The sequence below is a fragment of the Lolium perenne genome, chromosome 7, assembly GCF_019359855.2.
Source record: "Lolium perenne isolate Kyuss_39 chromosome 7, Kyuss_2.0, whole genome shotgun sequence".
NCBI lineage: Eukaryota > Viridiplantae > Streptophyta > Magnoliopsida > Poales > Poaceae > Lolium > Lolium perenne.
The window spans coordinates 257919831-257927021 of NC_067250.2; the positions used below are offsets into that span (position 1 = coordinate 257919831).

At 40.9% G+C, this 7191-nt stretch overlaps 1 long non-coding RNA gene across 1 annotated transcript; it reads left to right on the forward strand.

Annotated features, from left to right (window-relative positions):
• Nucleotides 1–1164: 1164 nt before the first annotated feature.
• LOC127311978 (uncharacterized) lies at nucleotides 1165–4594 on the forward strand. Its single transcript, XR_007858074.2, has 3 exons — nucleotides 1165–1617; nucleotides 1976–2820; nucleotides 4222–4594. It is a non-coding gene; the product is annotated as an uncharacterized lncRNA (long non-coding RNA).
• Nucleotides 4595–7191: the final 2597 nt, after the last annotated feature.

A 7191-nucleotide genomic window follows, 5' to 3' on the forward strand; every position in this document is an offset into this window, starting at 1 on the left:
GTCCACCATACCTACCTACTATATGGTATTTCTCCGCCATTCCAAGTAAATACTTCGTGTGCTACCTTTAAACAATTCAAAATGCTTCTTAATTTGTGTCAATGTTTTATAGCTCATGACACTACAAGAAATGTGTTGACTAATGACCATTTTATAGTGACCGCGGATGAATTGGTCATGGATCTATGACTATCTCACACCAAATGGTCTTAAGCCGTTTGAGAGGGACCAAACCCTAATTCTTCACGACCATTTTTGTCAAAAAAGTCATAATTTTCTCACACGAAATGGTCATGGATTACGTGATGTAGTTCACGACCTTATTTTTAGCCAATTAAGACCAATTAAAACAGTCACGACAACTAGTTTGTGATGCCTAAATAAGATCGGGCGGCCGTATATGTGTCATGTCCATGTGCCGAGTATCATCCACATGACGCTAGGTTTGGAGCTACCAATGGTAGGTTGGATCGACATGTCAATATTGATTCTACTAGCTATTGTGGGCCTACATGTCAATCTAATAATTCACAAGGTGTCAATGACGCATGGAGCCCACATGCCAATCTATTATTTTATTAGGATGCCATTGACACATGGGCCGCTGACCCTCGGTGGTGGGTTTCATAATAGTTTGAGTTCAAATAAATTGGAGCACATTTTATATATGAATAATTAAAAGTTTCAAATTATTCTTTTGAGTAAATGACCGAATGAACGTAAAAATATTAAAGATTTATTTTCAGTTTCTTTATGATCCTCTGAAAACATATTTCTTTGGATGCAAAACAAATGTATTTTATTTTCATTTTTTTCATTTTTTTTGTTAATTGATCACCCTGCATATAGTAAGACGTATATATTACATTTGCATATATCTTGTCACTACTCGAGCTTTATTCTAAAAAAGGAAATGAGAGGGAGACAATAGTACGACTACTATTTTGGCCTCCGCTCTTTATGTTAGCTTCCCGCTCTTTATTTTAGCACCCCGCACTCTAATTTCAGTACCCGCTCTCTATTTTCAGTATCGCGCCAGTGTTCTGAACGAAAGGATGAAACCGGTCAAAAGCCCATCGTTCCTCCCTAACCCTAGTTTTCTTTCCCGCACCCTCCTCTCAGCCGCCACACACCAGATCTGGTATCGCTCCTCCTTACATCCCTTGAGCCGCGCTGGCCACCGATGAGATGCCGTCTTCTCCCACCACGCCACAATGTCTCTCCTTCCGGTCTCCATAACCGGCATCTCCCTCTTCGCTGCCATCTGGAAGCAGCGCCCTAGCGGTGGACCAGCGCAATCGACTTTGTCGCCGGTCTCACCATTGACGCCGCCGTCGACCGTCCTCTGCCTCGCCATCGATGACGCCGACGACAGTCATGACTCAAGAAGGAGGCCTCGCTCGGCCTGGAGTTTGCGACACCTCAGACTCTGTAGGTGCGTGTCCTGGCTACTTTCTGCAGAGGTTTACCGGCCCGGATTCCGCGAGAGGAGTTCTACTTGCGCAGGCATCTCATCGGTGGCCAGCGCGGGAGAGGAGTAGAAGAGAAGCGATGTGTACCGTGCAGGCTGCTTCAATACATATTGGGGACGAGCTCATCATCCGGGAATCCCTGAAGGTTAAATTATGTCCTAGTAGCTCCTTAAGTATGTTTTACTTGTCGATCTGGTGTTGATGTGGCTGAAGCTTTAGGTTTATGTATGCGAATCCATCATATCTACTTAGATTAGATACACATTTGAGGTCTGACATCATATTTTAGATGTTTGAAAATGAATGACCGTGTGAATTTGATCTTGATTAGTCAAGCCAAATGTACATAACTGCAGGATAGGTTCGGATTTTTTTCTTATAGAACTACAAGACAAATCAGAAATTATTGATTGATATATTTCGTAGCTACAATTAATTATTATGAATTTATTAGTTTTGTTTAGATGCTCTGTGTTCATAAACTTTCTGCTCTACTTTTGCAGTCTCGTTCACTTCACTAGCTGGTCGAGCTACTGCTTGGTTGTAATTCATCAAATCGCTTCAGTAGTTCATTGTGTGGTGAGCCAGAACTGATTCTTGCTGAACTGATCCTGTGGTAAGCTTCAGTAGTTCATCCTGGATGAGTAGTGCAAGTGCAGGTAGCCATATGAAGTAAGAAAGTGCCGTGTTCTTGTTCTATTGATGTCACTGAAGTGATTGTAATGCACATATGCACTCGAGAGATGCTTGGTTTTCCAGGATCTTTTTCTCTCGTAGTGTAGTGTAGAGATGAGCATAGTGTAGGTGTAGGTAACCATGTGAACTGAAGTGATTGATCAAAATTCTTCATAGAGTAGAGTTCTGATAGAAACGTATGTGACATCAAGGGTTTTCTAAATGAAACCATTTGTCCTGGTGCATTTTCTATTGTCATAGCACTCTTCATATATCAAATATTTTGTAATTTTCACGAGCATTAAAACTGCTTATTAGGCATATTATTATTTGGCAACCATGCATTTAAATTTCACCTCCATCCTCTATGAGCACAACAAGCTGCTCACGAAGGTGATCAAGTACAAGTATAAGTCTGCTTTGATTTTTCCTAAGAATACACATAAGTCTGGATTCAAGGTGTTTGTGCATAGCCATACATGCATGCAATAGTAAATACGTATTGGTAAATTCTCACAAGGAATACAATCTCGAGGTACTTACTAGTCATAATTCTATATATACAGATGAGATTGTACTGTGCGCCGCATCTGGCCTCTTTTGTTACCCCCTGACCGTCGCCCTACTGACAAGCAACAAGGTGAAGCCATTCTGTCGATTTCCCTGTTTGACAGTAAGTCCTTTTGATGCGATTGTGCATGCTTGTTCTTATGGACATTTGAAAATGGTCTGTATATATTGATAACTTATGAAATTTCTGATCTTCTAGTTCACTAAATTAGAGTTGCACATGGAAGTATCAGTATGCATTGAGTGTTCCAGGCAGTGAGATGCATGAATGGAAAATGCGTCTTTTTGAAAGGTCCAGTAGTCTTTATTTTCCAAAACCTGGGATCCAAGTAAACCCCACACTCAAATCCATCTATCCATATTTATAGCAAGAACCGTTGACAAGTGCAAATCTGGGGGCTCATTTTCTGACAGCTTCATAGTTAATTCCAGGGAAATTTTTGATTGTATTGCTTATTTTGGGAAACATGCAATGTGTGATACAACTTTCACCTGCCAAGGTTAACTAAATGAACTGATGAATGATCTGTGATCAATGGAATGTAATCATACATTTAACTGTTGTAGAACTTCTGTAAGGTCATTCAGCGTTTATTTCCGGAACACATTCACTTCATTTTCCACTAAGTGATTTCTTAGGGACCTTAGCGTATGATCTGTTCTGTCAATTCTGTACAGCCTTGTGTATGTAGTTAGGTGGCCTTCTGTTGGTTTAATTGTTCTAAGGCTTTCTTTTCTTAGTTTGGATACACTAAAGTGTGATGAATACTCTTCTATAGTGTTAAATTGCAAATTAAAAATACCAGGTTATAATATGATAATGTGTGCCTCTGCTTGAACATTGCCTCAATTACTCTGTCCACCTTCATTGTTTATCTCCATGAGCCAAAATCTATTGCCTTGTTCAGTATTGCCTCATGTGTACCCTGTTACATGCTAGCTCGTTGGCTGACATCCTGGATTTGACCCGTGGAGTTGTTTAGTCCACAATGGCATTCGAATGTTGTTCTTAGTGTTTAGTCCCCAAATGGATAACTATTGTTCTAATATGCAAACAATAATAGTGCCAGAGATGCTATGTTCTATTTAGTGAGCATTTCATTAAATTTGAATTTCATTAAATAGAAGTCGAGAGGGTTCAATACTCACCACCTTATTATATATTTTATACACAGTAACTACTCTCTATTATCTGTTAAGTTTGAATTTTGTATGTAAAACCTACAAGCTGACTGTTTATGGCACTACATTTAGTGAGGAACTAATCTGTGTGTTCACTCTATCTGCAATCATGCGATTGGTGAACCTTGGTTCATTATCTGAATATGCTAACCTTTAATGATCCTGTTGTAACTTGTTGTTTAAAGACTTCTCTTTATATCATCACTAAAATTCTGAGATATCTAGTTTTTTGAGAGACATGGTTGCATTTTCTGACCTGTTTTAGTTCTTACCACTTAATCTCTGCAGAATTTGACTGTGTGGTGTGTCTGCATTGTTTTAGGCGCCTCATGGCATTGGCTATTGTTTGGAATGAGTTCTGTGACATCAGCAACAAGTTCTAGACTATGCTTCAGGTAGCTTGAGTTTTTTGGAGGGTTGCATTTACATTGTCATTGTCAACCATTTTACTTCCCTATATTTCACGTGAAGTTTATGATCAGGAGCTAATGTGTTGAGTTTGCTGCTGCGACAGAAGATCAGAAGAAACTTTATGTGCACCACCTTTTTACTTGTTATAGCCACCTTGTTACTGTGTAGACGTGTAACTGATCTTGAATGTATGTAGACTTGTTGGATCTAAACTGTAATTAGACTTTTTCTGCTCTATTACCGTGTAAACGTGTAACTGATGTTCTGTATATTTGATTGCATTATTCTGGATTTTAATCATTTAACTGAGAGATGAAATCTAGGGATGAAAATTTCAAAAAGTCTACTTGACTAATATTTGGGCTTCTAAACGGGCTATGGCCCAGATAATAGTGGATTGCTATGAAAACCAAAACAAGATTGCTGAACGAAATGGGCAACTAAAAAGGCCACGGGCCAAAAACAAAAGGCTAAAATATTGGGCTAGACACATGTAGCTATCCAAGATTGACATGAAAAAATAGTTAATGTAGGTTAAATTATTGGGCTTGGCCCATCTAAAGCGCTAAATTGGACTGGGCTAATTTCCATCCACGACCATTTGGTTTGGTTATAGATCTGCCACGTAGGATTCGCCACGTTGGATATGATGTGGACAAGCAACATTGCCCATGACCAACATCTTGGTCATAGAATCCATGACCATTGATTCTGGTCATAACCGTATATGACCATTTCACAAAAAAGGTCGTTGTGATCCGTCAGTGACGCTCAACTGTCGACCAACAGTTTTTGGTCATGGCAAGGTCATAAATGGCAGACAATGACCATACAATGACTAATATGAAGGGTCGCGAGTTAGCATATTTCTTGTAGTGTGAGGAAGTATGTGGTGTTTTATCTTTCAATCTTGTTGGGCAACTTTCACCAATGGACTAGTGGCTTCATCCGCTTATCCAATAATTTTGCAAAAAGAGCTGGCAATGGGGTTCCCAGCCCCCAATTAATTAACTTCATTAATAATTCTCTTCACATGTTTTGCTCTGATTCATCAGTAAGCAACTTAATTTTGCAAATAGCCACTCCTCCATGGTATGAGATTGTTGGAAGATACCCGAGGATTCGGTTAGCCATGGCTTGTGAAAGAAAAGGTTGGGAGGAGTGTCATCCATAAATAAAACTAAAGTACATGTGTAAACAAAAGAGAAGAGGGATGATCTGCCTTGCTGGTAGAGATAACGTCCTTCATGGGAGCCGCTCTTTGAAAGTCTGCTTGGCAAGGGAGTTAGAGTGCCCACTACCATTCGTTGACAACAACAAACATCTCTCAAAACTTTACTTTTATGCTCTCTATATGATTTTAAAACTTGAAAAGCTCTAGCACATGATTTATCCCTGCTTCCCTCTGCGAAGGGCCATTCTTTTACTTTTATGTTGAGTCAGTTTACCTACTTCTTTCTATCTTAGAAGCAAACACTTGTGTTAACTGTGCATTGATTCTTACATACTTGCTTATTTGCATTCATCATATTACTTTATGTTGACAATTATCCATGAGATATGCATGTTAAAGTTGAAAGCAACCGCTGAAGCTTATATCTTCCTTTGTGTTGCTTCAATGCCTCTATTTAGAATCTATTGCTTTATGAGTTAACTCTTATGCAAGACTTATTGATGCTTGTCTTGAAAGTACTATTCATGAAAAGTCTTTGCTATATGATTCAGTTGTTTAACCATTGTCTTTACCATTGCTTTGAATCGCTGCATTCATCTCATATGCTTTACAATAGTATGATCAAGATTATGTTGGTAGCATGTCACTTCGGAAGTTATCCTTGTTATCGTTTACCTACTCGGGACGAGTAGGAACTAAGCTTGGGGATGCTGATACGTCTCCAACGTATCGATAATTTCTTATGTTCCATGCTTGTTTTATGACAATACCTACATGTTTTGTTCACACTTTATGTCATTATTATGCATTTTCCGGAACTAACCTATTGACGAGATGATGAAGTGTCAGTTCCTATTTTCTGCTGTTTTTGGTTTCAGAAATCCTAGTAAGGAAATATTCTCGGAATTGGACGAAATCAACGCCCAGCATCTTATAATTCCACGAAGCTTCCAGAACACCCGAGAGTCACCAGAGGAGGGCCACAGGGGGCCCACACATGGTGGCGGCGCGGCCCAGGGGGCGCCGCCATAGTGTCTGGTGGCCCCAGGTCTCTTCTGACGCCGCCCTTCCGCCTATTTAAAGCCTCCGTCGCGAAAACCCTAGACGAATAAGCCACGGTACGAGAAACCTTCCAGAGCCGCCGCCATCGCGAAGCCAAGATCTGGGGGACAGGAGTCTCTGTTCCGGCACGCTGCTGATATGTCTCCGACGTATCGATAATTTCTTATGTTCCATGCCACATTATTGATGATATCTACATGTTTTATGCATACTTTATGTCATATTTATGCGTTTTCCGGAACTAACCTATTGATGAGATGCCGAAGGGCCAGTTCCTGTTTTCTGCTGTTTTTGGTTTCAGAAATCCTAGTAAGGAAATATTCTGGGAATTGGACGAAATCAACGCCTAGAGTCTTAAAACTCCACGAAGCTTCCAGAACACCCGAGAGCCGCCAGAGGGGGGCCACAGGGGCCCCAGATGACAGGGTGGCGCGGCCAGGGCCTGGGCCGCGCCCCCTATTGTGTCATCGCCTCGTCGCCCCTCCGACTCCGCCTCTTCGCCTATATAAAGGTCCCTGACCTAAAACATCGATACGGAAAAGCCACGGTACGAGAAACCTTCCAGAGCCACCGCCATCGCGAAGCCAAGATCTGGGGGACAGGAGTCTCTGTTCCGGCACGCCGCCGGGACGGGGAAGTGCCCCC